The sequence below is a fragment of the Microcebus murinus genome, chromosome 4 (genome assembly GCF_040939455.1).
Source record: "Microcebus murinus isolate Inina chromosome 4, M.murinus_Inina_mat1.0, whole genome shotgun sequence".
Taxonomy (NCBI): Eukaryota; Metazoa; Chordata; class Mammalia; order Primates; family Cheirogaleidae; genus Microcebus; species Microcebus murinus.
The window spans coordinates 103,435,156-103,452,923 of NC_134107.1; the positions used below are offsets into that span (position 1 = coordinate 103,435,156).

Genomic DNA, 17,768 nt, shown 5'->3' on the forward strand with positions numbered 1-17,768 from the left:
TTCTTCCTCTGGACGATGATAATGTAACTCTTGAACACACATGTCACACACATATGTCATGTGTCTCCTCCCTAGATCTTCATAATTTAGTTACTATCTAATTTTTGGTTAAATTGGTATTCAGTGTTCATAGTGTTGTGACTATGGAAATATTGTTTGTAACTAAGCCATGCAGTGCACTATGATCACTTTTCCTTTCTTGTGTGTTTTCTTTTTTTTTCTGCTAGTATTGGTTCTTTTTTCATTTGCTTAGTTTTATAGGTACCTATCACTATCTGCCCCAAACATTCTAGGAGAACTGGCAATCCCCTCCAATTTGGCCATGTACATCAGATAACTTCTCAATTGTCTATGGTTGAGTTTCCCTTGTTTTTCCTAAGGATATGCCACCTGGATTATCACCCTTCCTTCTTCCATCTAGACTGTCATCTTTAGGCCTGTGGCAGCTCTTTGCATCAACATTGGGAATTCTTTTCATTCTTCTTCTAACTGAGCCTCTTATTTCCTGGATCCATGTCTCTTCTTTCTTGGTTTATTCCTTATTTTGATGAAGCAAATCTTCTATAAGTCTTCTTCATAAAAAGGATTTGCAGGAGGTAAATATTTTTCAGTACTTGCATTTTTGGAAGTGTATGCGTTCAACTTTATAGTTGATTATTTGTCAAGTAATAGAAATGTTAATTAATAGTCATTTTTTCCTCAGAATTTTGAAGGTCTTGTTCCACCATTATTTTTGTATCTAGGCCTGTTTTCAAGAAGTCCAATGCCATTCTGGTTCTTATTCCTTTGTATGTGGCCCTTTCACCTCTCTGTAGGTTTTTAGGACTTTCTTCACTCTTTCTTCCTTCCTTCCTCCTCTCGCCCTCTCTTCCTTACTTCTTTCTCCCTCTTTTTAATCAGCTTTATTCATATACTATACAATTCATCCAAGGTGTACAATGGGTCTTTAATATGCTCACACAGTTGTGCAACTATCACATTAATTTTAAAACATTTTATCACCCTCAAAAGAAACGAACCTTATACCCATGAAGCAGTCAGTCCCCATGTCCCCTCAACACCTCCCCAGCCCTAGGCAACCAATCTACATTCTGTCTCTATGGATTTGCTTATTATGGTCATTTCATATAACTAGAATTATATAACATGTGGTCTTTTATGACAGGCTTCTTTCACTCAGCGTCATGTTTCAAGATTCTTCCACATGGTAGCATGTCTCAGGATTTCATTCCTCGTTAAGGCTGAACAGTATTCCATTGTATGGACATAATACATTTTGTTTATCCATTAATAAGTTGATGGACTTAATTGTTCCTCTCCCAGAGTCGTGGTCTTTATGGGCTTATGTCCTTTTTATTCACTTATTGTCATTTTGATTGGATTTTATGAGGACATACAGATGAATAAGTATGTCCACTCTACCGTGCTCAACCAGAAGTTCCAGCTGCTTGTGGCTGAGCTGTCCCATCAGCCTCACACCCATTTCCTTGAAAGTTGTTTCTACTTTGACCCAATCTACACGTTCCTGCCAAAGTAATCTTTCTGAAGCACAACTCTGATTATATAACTCCTCAGTTAAAAATCTTTCACTGTTTCCAAATTTGACCATGGAATCTTACCATTAGAAAAGACCTTACAGGTTCTATGGACCAGCTCTCTGCTTGATGCATGAAGCCTCTCTCCATGGTGGCTGGTCCTCGGGCACCTCAAGTGAAAAGGAGGTTGCTTCCTCACCAGCTCGTCCATTCCACCGTTGCACAGTTCTTTTCGTTAGAAAATCCTTTCCTATATAGAACTGAAGTACATTCCTGAAACTTTCAGTTATTCACCCATATCCTCACCTATGATCTTCAAATAATCAATAAAAGCCTAATCTCTCTCTAATCTGCTGTACAAAATGATAGCACTTTGTATAACTGAATTAATGCTACCATGTGCCCCCAACTATTCTCTTTTCCTAGCAAAAATCCCTAATTCCTTCAGTCATTTGTTATCTGCCATTGCCTATTGAATAATGTCCAAAACACCACAGTCCTATATTTAGGGCCTTCTGGGACATGGCTTTAACTTCCTTTACTGATGTTGATTCTCATCTCCTACTTTCGCCGTGCACTCCAGGCACAGGACTTGCTCATCTTTGTCTTTGTTTACATCCTGTTCTTTTCCTCCAATACTCTTCTTCATCTCTTTCTGCTAAAATCATGCCATCAAAAGGCTGGGGCTGATACACACCAAACTGTTAAAGTAGTTACTTTTGGGGGATGGAATGGGATGGGTGAAAGGAGAATACTGGTATCTTACTTTATACAGTTTTTTTTAAAGCAGTACAATTGTTGATGATCTTATTTTTTATGCTATTTAATGTATTTTTCAGATACATTATAATTAATTAAAAAAATAAATTAACAACAAATTCTAGCTATCAGTTGCAATCCATTTCAGAAGTTATATGTTCCTGGAAGCTTTCTTTGAATCTTACGATTCTGAAGTGAGCTTTCTTACTCTGACACCCAGAGCATTCTATTTGCGTGCAAGCCTTACCTATTTAGCGGACCTCAAGCTCCTAGAGACCAAGGATTATGTCTTACTCGTTTTGGAAGCCCCTGTCTTATATGCTACCTAGCAGGAGCTCAATACATTTTTATTGAAAGGGTAAGTGGGTGAATTCACATTATAATTTTCTCATGCTCCTTCAAACATGATTCTCTATTTTTCTTTAAATGGGGAGAGAGAGGATTTGGGGCACTCCAGCTTCTGGCCTGCCACTCTGCGGATCACTCTGCCCCTTCCCAAGGCACAGGGAGGCACTGTGGGATCAGCGCGTCTCTCTCCGCAGCCTCATCTGCTTCAGTGTCTGGGTGTGTGGTGCTACCCCAGAGACTCACGGAGGCACAGAGGAAGGCAACAGGCTCTGGAGATGGCGGGTGGGGAGAGTGGAGAGGGGCCTGGCTCAGTCAGGGCCCAAGAAAGTGAAAGTTCCTGGTGGAGAAGAAAATCCAAGCAGAGAGTGAGAGGAGGGAAAGGCAGGCGGGTGTGGGGAGTGGAGGCAGAGTGTGTTGCGTAGCTCACGGAGGCCCGGCTCAGAGGCAGACAAAGCTCCACCCCAGAAGAGAGGAGCCCGTTCCCACAAGTGCCAGAAAGGAAAGATCTCTTGCTCTCGTGGTGCTGGAGTGAGCAGGAAGGCCAGGATCTATGTCTCTGTTGAATTTTAGGTGGCTCTCTGCCTGAGGTGGAAATGAGTTCTTTGTTTATGTCTCTGTGTCTGTCACACACACACACACACACACACACACACACACACACACACACACACACACACACCACAGCCTTTTGTTTCCATCTCCCCTCGCCAGGCAGGATGTAACCATCTCTCACAGCTCCTTCAACAGGACAGACTTGGGCCACGAGAGGTCCCTGCTTCCCGATTCTTGAAGATGCCCCCAGTTACAAGGGCGAAAAAACCATGAGTCCTTGCCCATTAATCTCCCTCCAGTTTTCCCAAGTCCGTTACTTGGTCACCACTAGCCTGCAGGCAGAAGATTACCTGAGTGCTGAGTTATGGGGAAAAGTGAACACGGGAGGGAGAGCTTGAATGCCGTCACAGGTGGATGTTATGTTGTTTCTGCTTTGTGTCTTGGACTTCGGGTTCACGTAACTGAGTTGGTCATCCTCTCCATTTCATGGTGTGCTCTCATCATTGTTGATTCTTACTTTGCGCTTCTATTTCCCCAGCCCAGTTTCTGTTCCCCACTAAAGGCTCTTTTCTTGATTATTTAATGTTATTATTTAATGTTATTTAATTGTTATTATTTAATGTTATTTGTTAGATAGGGCTCTCTGGAAACAAGTTCTGAGACGGAAGTTACACACAGATTTATTCACAAGTGCCCTTGGGAGATACACTAATAAGGAGGTGTGGAAGACAGGGTTGGACTGATGGTGAAGGCAGCTCCCAAGCAGTTGCAGCTGAGAACTCAGCTGCGCCCATGGACACTTTGTACTTTTCCCAAACAGATGCAAAGGGGACCGAGCCTTTTATATCCCGGCATCAGTCAGCCAGTGGCCGCTGGCCTTCCCCTTAGCAGAGGCACAACCTTAGGTGAGGCAATTCCCTGTGGCCAGAGCAATTCCCCTGAGGGACACAGCCTTGAGGCTCAGCGCAGATCCCACCAGCAGCTGGCAGGTGGGGTGGATTGGCCCTGAAGAGGGTCTACGGGTGGAGCGTCACAGTACCCACTATAGCAGGCGTCCTCAAACTACGGCCCACAGGCCACATGCGCGTGTTTTTGCCTGTTTGTTTTTTTACTTCAAAATAAGATATGTGCAGTGTGTATAGGAATTTGTTCATAGTTTTTTTTTAAATTATAGTCCAGCTCTCCAACGATCTGAGGGGCAGTGAACTGGCTCCCTGTTTAAAAAGTTTGAGGACCCCCGCACTATAGTATATGTTCATCTCATCCACCTTCAGGAAGTTTACCCTTGAAACATACATAGTGTTGCTTTGTGTCTTTTTAAAACTTTACATAAATGGCATTGTGCTATAGACCTATTCTTGCCCCTCGCCCATCCCAGCATTTTGTTTGGCCGAGAAGAGAAAAGGCGCATATGTAACTCCTATTTTCGAGTTGAAGCCGGGTCACAGACGCGCCTGCGTTGTCCAGTGAATCGTGTTAGGATCAGGACCCTGAGCATCCTGACCTCCTAGGCTGAAGTTCCGCCAGTCTCCTTTGTTTCTCATATTTGATTAATGTTCACACCCTTTTAAAAAGAGAAAAAAATATTCTCTTAGATTTGACCTAAATTATTTATATTATGATGTGACCTAAAAAGTCTAAACAAAAAATAGGTCTAGGCCGAGCGTGGTGGCTCACGCCTGTAATCCTAGCATGTGGGGCGCGGTGGCAACGCCATTCCAAGATGGCGCCCGCTTCTTGGTCAAACCCTGTTGTTAGTCTGACAAACAATTGCTCAGCGCATGTGCAGAGTTTGTCTCCTCCCTTCCAAGTGCCTTATCCAATCAGACAATGCCCAGTGTACTTACTGCCTTTATAAGCAGCCGCTGAGAACGCCTCAGCGTCTTCCGTATCATGTAAGCCTAAAGGGAACCCCATTAAAGCACGGTCAGAAGAACTCCGGTTGCCGCGTCTTCCTTGCTGGCGAGGCGGGCGCGACACTAGCACTTTGGGAGGCCGAGGCGGGCGGATTGCTCAAGGTCAGGAGTTCGAAACCAGCCTGAGCGAGACCCCGTCTCTACCAAAAATAGAAATAAATTAATTGACCAACTAAAAATATATATACAAAAAATTAGCCGGGCATGGTGGCGCATGCCTGTAGTCCCAGCTACTCGGGAGGCTGAGGCAGTAGGATCACTGAGCCCTGGAGATTGAGGTTGCTGTGAGCCAGGCTGACGCCACGGCACTCACTCTAGCCTGGGCAACAAAGTGAGACTCTGTCTCAAAAAAAAAAAAAAAAAAATAGGTCTAACTTCCCAATGTTTATAGCTCTTCTATAACTAAGAATGAATTAAATGCTAACAAAATCCTAAAATAAAAAAAAAGTTAACATCAGTCCAATTTGAAGTGTAATTGTTGTTTTCCTGAAACTAACTCACGGCATCCGGCCCTGACTGCTGCGTTGCAGGTTCTATTCCACACGGTGTCCCTGGCTCCTGTGGGCTCCGGTTCTTCTGGATTGGAACCTCTACCAAACCCTCATTTGTCTAAATCACCTGGGTACTGTTGGGCCTTCACTTGCTACAAATGTGTCCCTGAAGTATTGGGTCTGCCTCTGTCTTCTGCCCTTTCAAAGTTCATTTCTTACTTGTGAGGAGAAGGCAATTAGCAATTCTTATTAAACCTGCTTCCCTGCCTGATCCGTGCTGGAATTAACCCTTTGCATGATGGAATCAAGTGAGCCTTATGGACAGAATTAATCATTTCTAGATTTTGGGTCTTTAAAAAAAATGATCAGATGCTCCCCTTTGAGGAGGGGGTATAAAGAGGAAAATAAATACTGAAGAATTCAATTTTGCTCTGTGAAGTCCTCTTCTCTGACAAGTAGTTAATCTATTTGTTGATACTGTGAGAGGAGCACATCCAGCAGGGAGAAAATTAAAAAACGCTCAGCGCCAGTTGCTACCCTGATGAATCTCATCCAATTATTTAACAGGACACTGCTGGGTATACTTTTTTTTATTGTTTTAATTTTATTTTATTCTCTATTGTTTGTCATACCATTGTAAAAGTTTTCTGGATTAAAAAATCCTTTTTCAGTCTATCCTTTTGCACTTGGCAACCATTGATTTTTTTTTTTTTTTTTGCTTCTGTGTTCATAACTGAGTTTGAAATTAATGTAGGATTATTATTGATCTATGTATTTATTTATTTACTTTCGTCCTTGAATGTACCATTTTAGAGGCTGGATTCTTTTTTTTTTTTTTTTTTTTGAGACAGAATCTCGCTTTGTTGCCCATGCTAGAGTGAGTGCCATGGCGTCAGCCTAGCTCACAGCAACCTCAAACTCCTGGGCTCAAGCAATCCTGCTGCTTCAGCCTACCGAGTAGCTGGGACTACAGGCATGTACCACCATGCCCAGCTATTTTTTTCTATATATATTAGTTGGCCAATTAATTTCTTTCTATTTATAGTAGAGACGGGGTCTCGCTCTTGCTCAGGCTGGTTTTGAACTCCTGACCTTGAGCAATCCACCCGCCTCAGCCTTCCAGAGTGCTAGGATTACAGGTATGAGCCACCACACCCGGCCTAGAGGCTGGATTCTGAAAGGAATTTTAAAGAGCACCAGCTGCAGTAGGAGAGTTTTAGTCAGGGAAGGATAGTTTAGAATTGTGTGAACTGTAAAGTATTTGTGAAAAGTGTTAGTTACATTCTTCTTTGTTGAAAAAAAGTGTGTCCTCTCTCCCCCTCTTTTTCAACATGAAGGACTGAAAGAAGCTACTTTTTTCATGTTGGAAGGCCACATTAATTTAGCTGTAATCAAGTAAGGCCACATTCAAGAGACTTCAATTAGATATACTTAAAAATGCACATTATTTTGTAAAATTCTAACTCCTATGTACTTAATAATTTCAAAAAATGAAAACTATTTGTTAATTTTAGAGTTAACTAACCTTTTAATGACTTCATTGTGTCTGCTTTTTGTTGGAAAGCATTTGAATATTTGGTTGCAGCATGGAGGTCTGCAGTTTCAGTTGATCCTCTAGATGGGTGTCAGTCATTTGTGACTTTAAGTGCCTCTTGATTTGGGTTAGGAAGGAGAATACAGATTTGCACCAATAAGTGGTTGAAAAGCAAGAAAGCATGTTGCCGAATGCATGGGTATTTTTTACTGCATTTTTCCATATTTCAATTGGATCTTTCTAATTGAAAGATGCTTTCTAAGCATCAATGACTTTAAAATGTCATATACTGGCCGGGCACAGTGGCTCATGCCTGTAATCCTAGCACTCTGGGAGGACGAGGTGGGCGGATTGCTCGAGGTCAGGAGTTTGAGACCAGCCTGAGCAAGAGTGAGACCCCCCGTCTCTACTATAAATACAAAGAAATTAATTGGCCAACTAATATATATAGAAAAATTAGCCAGGCATGGTGGCGCATACCTGTAGTCCCAACTACTCAGGAGGCTCAGGCAGAAGGATCGCTTGAGCCCGGGAGTTTGAGGTTGCTGTGAGCTAGGCTGATGCCACAGAACTCTAGCCCAGGCAAGAGAGTGAGACTTTGTCTCAAAAAAAAAAAAGAAAAGAAAAATTTCGTCTACTGAGAGCTCAATCAATTCCATCTGTAATATTTTTAGGTGCCTTAGTGATGTCAACTAGGTGAGGCTGAAATGCTAATTTGGGTATGATGTCATGATTCTCAAAGTCAGTGAACCTTTCATTGAATTCTCCAATTAATAGGACTATAGCAGCTGTGTATTCTTCAAATGATTCACATATATCATCCTACTCATCAATGACCTTTGCTAACTGGGGAAAATGTTCATCCAAAATTTTCATTTGCAGAAATGTTTTGAAAAAAGCTTTTTTTGAAATGCTTGGATTTTTTTTGCCACATAGTATATATAGACTTAGTTTTACCTTGCAAAGAAATATTCAAGTTGTTTTTATTTGACATGATATCACACAGAATTGCTACATTCCTATAGAAATCTTCTTTCACTAATTCACATTGCTGATTCTGTTCCTCATAAAATTTAACTATCTGTTCTCGAAGAGATAAAATGTTGGCTAACACCTGTCCTTGCGATAGCCAACGCAGTTTATCTTGAAAGTTATTGAAGATATCTATTCCCCATGTTCTGTTCGCAAGAGTGCCCAAAGCGAGTAATTCTTTGTAGCAAAGAAAATCTTCCATTATGACTGGAATGAAGTATAAAACCCATGCCAATTCAGTAGATCAGTTGATCCTCCCAAAGTGATTGAATAATACATGTTTTCCTTTTGAAGTATTACATGAAGTTGTTTTGTTAAGATGAAGACTAATTCATGCTGCCAATCAGTTATGGTTCTCCTTGAAAGAGGCAGTTGTTTGCACTTTGAAACATTATCGGGGTCTAAGCATCCTACAATTTTGACAGTGCATTCTTTCACAATTTCTACATCACTGAATGGCTTCCCTTTTTTCCCTGAAGTATATAAGCTACTTTATAAGTTGCATTATTTCCAGGTCTTATTGCTGCTCGAAAGAAACATCTTTGCTTTTGCTTTTCATCTTTTAATTTCTACAATACAAACTTTTGTGTCTCTCCTTCTAATTTAAAATATTTGTGGTCCTCATAAGTGTTGGACTTCTTTAATATTGATATTGCAGTATCACAAAGCAATCAAATCACCTTATCTTTAGCAGAAACAAGATAATATTGCCATTCCTAATCCTCATTAAAAAATCTGTTTTCTTCCTTCAGTGTTCTCTTGGTCTTCTTTGACATGATGGCCTGTTAAGCAGACAAAAAATACTGCAACTATTCACAAATCCTACTTTAAACAGAAACACAATGCACCATTGTCAAAAGCTGACAACAGATTGGCAAACTCAGCCCCAGTAAACTCTCACCAACCAGCCTCATGTGGCAGCAGCACCAGTCAGGCGGGGGAAGTTAGAACTAAGTCCTGAGCATAGCAGGTGGCCACTTAGCCCTCATGGTTTACTAGTGTTCTAATCCCGACAGTTAATCTGGGAGGATTATTTCCTTGAAACTTATTCTTTGGCATTTTAAATACATTCATTTAAAAAATAAAATAAAAATATAAAAGATGAACAAAAATGCATTAATAAAAATAAAAGGATTTGTTCTGTAAAAATTGGATTCGATCAAAAGGCCGCACTTAAGGACCTAGAAGGCCCTGGTTTTCCCAGCACTGGTTTAGGTGCATCCAGCCTCGGGGAGTCTAGTAGATGCCAAAAGAGACATGTTTTTCCCCTGGGGAGTTGCTCTGACCCTGCCAGATTTGGGTTCCCTCCTGAAGCCCTTGGCTGAAATGAGGTTTCGGCCACACTTCCCCGTGGGCTAAAGCCTTTGGAAATGACCCTGCTTTCACAACCCTCGCCATAGCCGACTCATACCCGCTTGGCCCCCGTGCGGCTAAGGCTCCATGCTGTGTTTTAGCTTCAGGAAGACCCTGACCTCTTGGGTCTGTGCGGCTTCCCTGGCCACCCCCGATTTGTGACACAAGCCTTGTGGTTTCCACCCCAACCCTGTGGACCCAGGCATGGGGTGCTAGATAAAATACAAGATAGCCAGTCAACTCTGAATGTCAGATAAAGAATGGATTTTTTTTTATATGGGTACAGTACATTCCAAAGATTGCAGGAAATATACTTAGGGCTCCGTTCTCCATGCCCCTATGCCACACACGCCCACAGGGGAATTGTTCCCTCTTGCTCCGTTTTCCCTTTAAGCTTCCAACCTTCAACAATCTTGATTCCTTACTTCTTTCAGTTTTTTTGCCCCCAGCTGGGAAGCTGCTACTGACATTTGCAGGCCAGAGCGAGGGTACAAGTGGAGGCCCTGGCCTCAGCGAGCCCCCGTTCCTGTCCCCAGCACTTTCTGCATTTTGAGGATCCTGTGGCCCTGGGCCCTAGACCTGTCCAGCACCTCTGTGTGGGAGTGCGCCCCTTTATTCCAGAGCACCTCACCCCACGCTCACCCCACAGCCGCCCCTTGGCCTGCTTGGGTGCCTGGAGTGAGGTCTGGCAGGGGGAGGGGTGCTCCTGGGGGAGCCAGTGTGGGCTCTTGTGAAGCACAGAGTCCAGCAGAGACCTGGTGGTGGGTCAAGAGTGCCATTGCCCCTGTCACCGCTCTGGAGGGCTTGCCTGGTCATTCTCTTGGCCTGTGGCCTCTGCTTGCTGACCCCTACACTCTCCCTCAGAAGGCCCAGTGAAGACCAAGGCCTCTGCCGGTGACCCCTGCTGCTACCGCCACCTCTGCCCCTCCCTCCCCACGGGAGCTACTGGGTTTAGGGTTCCCGTTCCCTCACACACAGATGGCTGGGGTGGAGAGGAAGTCACCAAATTTAACAAAATCTTCACAACAGCTCTAATTTTGTGTGTTATTGGGGCTACAGAGGAACAGATAGAATGGAGAAGTGAGCATGGTGAGAGCTATTGTTGTTTTGGAGAGAATTCAACCAGTTTTACTCCCTTTGCCCTCCTCCCCCTTTGGGCTGAATTTAGCTAGTTTTATTTTCCATTTGGGTTGTGTGTATAGACACACCACAGCTTCTTTGATCCCGCCTTCCTTCCTAATAGACAAACTGCTGCCAAAGCTTCCAGCTTCTTTCTCCATGGTGACCAAGCCCTCATTTCCATTTAATCTCAGCCTCCACCTCCCCTGCACCCGCCCCTCCTTCATGTGCAGCCTGGTTTTTTCCTTTCTCTTCTCTCATTTCTGTCCCCCTCGCCCAGCAATCCGCTGCTCTCTTCAAAGTTGAAGGAATAAAAATATCAACATGGCATCCACCCCTTCCTTTCTCCTCGTCTGCCCTCTTCCTTCTCTCTGCCCATTTTCTCTGGTGACTCCTGAATCTTTGCCCCTCTCAGTTCTTCAAACATGTTCCTCTTAGTGCCCCCTCGAGCCCCCTTTCCTGCTCCAGCCTCTGGCCTAAAGGATGTGGAGATGCAGAGGAGGGAGGCAGGGGGAAGGGGTCTTCCCTGGCTCCCTCCCTCCCCCTCTGTCTCTGGGCTCTGCCTGGACTGGGCTTTGCCTGGGGCAGGAAGAGTCTGCAGCACCCCGCTGATTCCCACAGCCTGGGGGACAAGGCCCACAGAGGTCTGTGGGACAATCCCTGAAGTCTGCACTGCTGGAACCTTCTCAAGGGTCCCAGGGGTGCCACCTGTCCTTCTCTGCTCAAAGGCAGGTTTTGCATATGGGTGACTCAAAGAACCTGTCACCAGGAAAGCTGAGTTAGAGATCTGGCCGCCAAATGCTCCCTAGATTGTGGAACCGACTCATTCCACTGATATGGTCTCACCAGCAGGTCTGAAAATTCCATTCATAGCACCCCTCTGGCCTGAGGTCTTCTTCCTACCCTAATCGGTGATCATTTCAAAACTGCAGAATGACATCTGCCCATTACCCACTTTTTATGGTCTGGTCTTTTACAGCCGACAAGCATTCTTCTTCCCAAAGTTATCGCACCTGTTCCTCGTGAAAATCATGTGATTCTAACCGAGCAGATAGGGAAACTGAAGCTCAAAGAAATGATATTGTCCACATATTTGAACAAAGACGTGAATGGCATAGCTGAGACAAGAACCCAGCCTATCCCTACTTCCCTGGCCCTCTGTCGCCACTGGTCTGGGCACGGAAACTGGGAGGGAGGAGTCTACACGCTCTAGCAAGAGGGGAAGGGTTAACGGGAGGGGACAGTTGCAAGTTTTTTCTTTTTGCCCGTCCCCTAACGTGCAATTGATATTGTTTCACAATGCTCATTTGTACCGCTCTTGTTAATGTTTCTTTATAGATGTTTTAGTTATGTCTGCCCCATATGTGCGGCTGATTTTTTTTTCTTAGACTCTGAGCTCCTGGTGGGCACTTTCCGCTGCACGACTTCCCCAGGGGAATTAGAACAGGTTTCCACACGCCCTCCCCGTGGTGTGACTGAGTCGGGGCCCCCTGAGGGGCATGGGAAAACAATACTGATACCTCCACGCTGGGGCAGACAGAAACCCAACTTCCTCTCTTGGTTTCTGTCCTGTTAGACCCCAGCCAGGCTTCTCGGCATCCTTGTTAGCCTCTGTGAGAAATTAAAGCCCCAATAATCAAATCAACCCTTGTAAATTCCCCAGAAGCAGCTCCAGAGCACCAAGGAGCCAGCAAACCCCAGACCCAAATCCATGTCAAATTTCATAGATATAATTTAAGCAGGGATCAAAACCCACACTAACCTAGTAACTGAGGCTGCTCAAAATGCAGAGTTTATAGTCCATCTGCCTCTCTGCTTCAGGGAGTCTGTATTAAATTTATTGCAAAGTAAAACAAATAAACCCAGGCAACGGCAGGATGGAAATCTGCATACTCGTCAGAGAATTAGCAGCCCTCTCGGGTTAGGAAGGCTGCCTCTCAATTTGCATCTCTAAGGAGTTGTGACTGGGCTGGGGGCGGGGATGGTCGGGGCAGGACGGAGACTCGGAGCAGGCCTGCCCCCTGCTGGCTGACTGTGGAACGGCAACCCTTTGACTGCAGGTGGGCGCTGAGAGGCTCACCTGGGCCAGCTAAAAAGAGAATCTGCAGCTGAAATAATTGTTGAAAAAGTGTGGAATTGGAAGAGCAGGTAGCAGAGAGAGGAGAGGAAAGAGAAGGGCACTGTGGGGAAGAGATCCTTATTTCTAAGCATAAGACCCGGGGATGGGATGCTGGGAGCTTGAGGAAGGAGGAGATGGAGATTTAGAGTTGACGTTCTGTTCAGTTGTACAAACCAGAGGCCATGGTGCATTTCTTGACTTCTCTCCCTCCTCCTTCCCCTCTCCCTCCCCTTGCTCTTTACAACCTGTAATCACAAAGCCCAGAAGACTGCAGTGCAGGTGGCAGGGATTCTTGCCTGGTACTGTTGGCTGGGGAGTACCTGCCACCAAATGGCCATGTGACCCTTGGGGAAGGCTGTGGCTGGATTTGGGGGCTGGGACCAGGCAGGCGGGTTGGCATTTGCTTGTCCCTGAAAGGAAGTAAATCCTGAAATTTTGCCTCCCCCAAGGCCTGGCCCTGCTGAGTGGGCTCATCTAGGGACAGAGAAGACCTCTAAGGTGCCTTTCAGTGCTAACATCCTCGAATTCAAGGTCTCTGGTCCGGGAGCTCAGGCATCCGTCACACAATTTCCAGGGAAGTTCCAAGGATCCTAGCTACTCTCCTGGGACATCCTCATCTCATCCTCCATGACTGGCTCTGATGGCACCCTCTTTAGAGTGATGCCTCCCCTGACTTCTTTGGGCAGAGATAGGCTGTCTTCCTCGTACTGCTTTATAGGTAGGTAGACACATGCATAGACAGATAGATATAGATATGTTGGTATATATGTAATGACCCTGTAATGACTTGTTTTATTTATTTATCAGCCCCATCCCCTAGAATGCACCATCCTTGAGTACTTTGGATGCATGGGAAGGGATAAGGGCTGGTGAGTGTCACGGTCATTCTCAGTACTTATGTGCTCCACTCTGCCTGCTTTTCCTAGCCCAGTGCCTGGAACATAGTAGGTGTGGAATAAGCATTTGTTGAATGAATGAAGGAATGAATAAATAGAGAACAGAGTGGCAGAAGATGATGAAAGTTTGGCTGCACAGTTTACCCAGAAACCTAGAATGGATGTCGCCCTTGACTTCATAGTTTATCCCTTATTCTTCAATGACCCCATGATGGTTCCAGCTTGTTGACTTCCTGAGTAGCTTTCAAAGCCATCTGCTTCTTCTCCATTTCCCCAAGAGGCAGCACCTCTAAGTGGTGATGAGCACAGACTGTGAGATCCAAAAGACCTCAGTTCTAGACTTGGCTCCAACGCTTAAAGTAGCCAGAGGATTCTAAGTCCCAGTTTCTATCTTTTTTTTTTTTTGACAACAAAGCACAGTGGTTAGGAGTATAGATACCCAAGCTAGACTGCCTGGGTTTTCATGCTGGGTTCTCCATTTGTTAGCTAAGAGGCCCTGGGCAAGTGACTTAATCTCTCTGTGCTTCAGTTTCCTCATCCATAAACTAGAATTAATAGAACCTACTTCATCAGGTTGTTGTGAGGATTAAAAGAGCTAATACACACAAAGCCCCTAAAACAACACCTGGGACACGGTTAGCATGAACTCACGCTATAAGCACCAGCAATCATTAATAAACAGCAAAGGAATATTACAGAACTGAAGGCAAGTACCCGAAGGAGAGTTTGCCCCAGAAGACACTTTGAAAGGTAAGGAGGAAGCTATGGATGAACAAGCAAAGCATTTCCACAAGGAACATGTGCAGACATGCCGAAGAATGATTCAACTGACTAAGTGGCAAAAAAGCTAGTATTTCTCTGAACCTGCAGAACCCAAGTTGACATTTTTTTCAGCAGAATCAGAAGCATCCGTGGGGTGAGTCCCAAGAGTCAAAAGGTTCAGTTTAGTAGTTTGTTGGCCTGCGGGATCCTTGGGTGCATGTTCGTTTATGGAACATTCCCTACCTGGCCCCCCCTGCCCTCCTCAGCCTCAATCTGGCCACTGTTCCTATGACCCTCCAGGCTGCATCCATAAAAATATGTGCCCGGCTCCTCCCGCAGAACTTGCTCCTCGTACCTCTGTGTCTTCATGCGTGCAGGCGTCCTACCTACTGTCCCCCCCCCTCTGTATTCGCTCATCCCCTGACACTTCAGTTCTGTGTTCATATGCCAGGTCCTCTGGGAAACCTCTCCCTGTGCAGACTGGGCAAGGCACCCTGAATCTGTGCTCCCAGAGCTGTGCGCGCCCCCTCGCCCCCATCTAGTAGTCGGCTTGGGCTGTATAACACAATATCACAGACTGCGTGGCTTAAAAAACAGATATTTATATTCTCACAGTTCTGGAGGCTGGGGGTTCAAGATCAAGGTGCCAGCAAGGTTGGTTTCTAGTGAGGCCTCTCTATTTGGCTAGTAGATGGCTGTCTTCTTACTCTATCCTCAAGAAGCCTCTTCTTGGCCAGCGCAGTGGCTCACGCCTATAATCCTAGCACTTGACAGACCGAGGCAGGTGGATCGCTCGAGGTCAGGAGTTCGAGACCAGCCTGAGCAAGAGCGAGACCCCGTCTCTACTAAAAATAGAAAGAAATTAGCTGGACAACTAAAAGTATATATATATATATATATATATATATATATATATAAAATTAGCCGGGCATAGTGGCACATGCCTGTAGTCCCAGTAACTTGGAAGGCTGAGGCAGGAGGATCCCTTAAGCCCAGGAGTTTGAGGTTGCTGTGAGCTAGGCTGACGCCAAGGCACTCAGCAAGACTCTGTCTCAAAAAAACAAAACAAAACAAAAAAACCAAAAAGAGGCCTCTTCTCTGTTGCATGTATGGTGGGAGGGGAGAGGGAGGGGAGGGAGAGAGGGAGGGGAGAGGGAAGGGGAGGGGAGGAGGAAGAGAGAGAGGGAGATCTTTGGTGTCTCTTCCTCTTTTCATAAGGAAACCAGTCCTATTGGATTAGGGCCCTGCCCTTATAACTTCATTTAACTTTAATTACCTCCTTAAAGGCCCTATCTCCAAATACAGTCACATTAGGGGGTTAAAGTTTCAACATATGAGTTTGAGGGACATGACATTCAGTCCATAACATCCGTTAGATAATAAATTCCGTGAGGGCAGGGCCTTATCTATTGCTTATTTGTATGTTCCCCAGCACAGAACCCTCACCCTGTCTCCTCGTGGTTCTCTGTAATTGCTATAGTACCTGCTCATAGCAAGGGCCCAATCAGTATTTGTTGTTGGGTGAGTGAATGGATGAATGAATGAATGAGTCAATCACTTGTGATGGTAGTATGGGTTTTAGAAACATAGGTACTCATGATCTAGATTAGGTTCCTCATTTTACAGAAGAGGAAACTGAGGCACGAGGATCCTTGCTAGTTAGAGGCAGAATGAGTGTTGGAAACCAGATTCTCGATACTGCTACTCTGCGTCCAGTGCTCTTTTCACCTGGAGTGAGGGCTGTCCAAGAGCTGCATACAACTGATGATTTACAAAAAATCCTTGTCCAGAGTTTCCTTGCAAAAAGAAAGTCTTTGGTCTTTTATGGGCAAAAATTCTTCACTTTGTTTCTCATGTCACACTTGAAATGCTTTTCCTCCTCCCCCTCTGGTTAGGGCAGGGACTTCCCTTCCACCAAGTTTGATTCCAAGCTGACTACCCAGGTGTGTGGCTCTTTGGATTCCTGCCTCTCTGCTAATGGCTTTCCTTAACTGTTTGTCATTTGCTTATGCAAATCTACCTTTTTCTGCATTAAAATGAACCCAATTATAAAGTGAAATTTCACAATTAAACCACTTAGTGAAGGACATTAAGGGACCAGAAGGAATTGATTTGTAAAAACTTTGGTGATAATTACCAAATGTTTCTGAAATGTGACTAAGTTCTAGGTTTCTCTTTAAACAAACACACGTACTTGCACATTTTCATATACATACGGCACAGACACTTGCACATATTTTCACACACCTGGTTTCCATCTTCTCACTTTGGGGCTTGTTCTTGCTCCTTCTCTGGGCCTAAATTTTCCCCAAATAGAGGAAATTCCACCAGCCATCAGATCATGTCTGCAAAGTTCTTGGATGCCTTCCAAAAGAAATGGCCACTGGGCTGAGGAAGCTGGAGTGGGCAGGAAAATAGAAGAAGGTGTAATGGTTTTAATAAAGTCTCTCTGCCACCTTGGTGATTGATTGATATATTTTGGCATTTGCTTCCCCCACTCTGCTGTAATCGATAGCAGTTACAGGCCGAGGAGCAGGAAAGGGTGGGGATGTGGGATGGGGGCAGCATTGATTGATCGTTACAGGAAAGAGTCTTACCCGGTGTGGCCACTAGAAACAGGACCTTGCTGTCCCAGGGAAAGGTTACCTTTCCTTATACCCCTTCCCCACCCTGTCAGGTAAGGGGGCACAGGGTCTAGAAACTGGGAGAAGGGTATGGATAGATGGACATCCACCTGAAAAACTAGGCTTTCTGGTGTTTGAGGGAGTCAAAGTCACGCTCACCTTTCTTCTCCTTGTACCCTCAATTGGAGGGTAGAAACCACAGTCTCCTGGGCTGGTGCAGGTGTCCCTGCACCACTGTGGGAAGAGCCTTTAAGGGTGAGGGATGATGAGATGCTTAGGGGGCCCAAAATTCATCTATATCCAGGAATGAATCCAACTCACTTGGCAGCATGCTGCTGCTCAGGTGGTATAATGTAGCAGGGACTTCAGCACAGATTCTGGAGCCAGATTGCCTGGGTTCAGAGCCCGGCCCTGCCACTTACTGTGTGACCCTGGACGAGTTGATGGACCTTTCTGTAGCTTGATTCCCCCATCAGTAAAATGGAGATGAAAACAGTACCTATTTCCTGGGGTTGCTATAATAGTTATGAGCATTAATATATGGAAAGAATTTGGAAGGGCCCTGGCATAGAAGAAATGCTATGTGCATGTTGCAATTATTATCTGTTGGTGGTGGACACCTGGGCTGGCATCCATGATTTATGAGTGGAAACTTAAAGGTACAAGATTCTCTAATCAAACAGGGTCATCACAGCGTTTGCCTTCTGGTGATGAGAACACAGGGCTCA

At 44.9% G+C, this 17,768-nt stretch overlaps 2 long non-coding RNA genes across 2 annotated transcripts in view; one reads left to right on the forward strand and one right to left on the reverse strand.

Annotated features, from left to right (window-relative positions):
* LOC105864570 (uncharacterized) overlaps positions 1-17,768 on the forward strand; it is a 44,678-nt gene that overhangs the window by 15,305 nt on the left and 11,605 nt on the right. The window lies entirely within an intron of this gene.
* Positions 3,835-17,768, reverse strand: part of LOC105864571 (uncharacterized) — a 31,468-nt gene continuing 17,534 nt past the window's right edge. Inside the window, exons 2-3 of the long non-coding RNA XR_001151096.3 lie at positions 16,664-16,813; positions 3,835-4,758 (exon numbers count right to left, since the gene is read on the reverse strand). This is a non-coding gene — a long non-coding RNA (uncharacterized LOC105864571). The remainder of the gene's footprint in view (positions 4,759-16,663; positions 16,814-17,768) is intronic.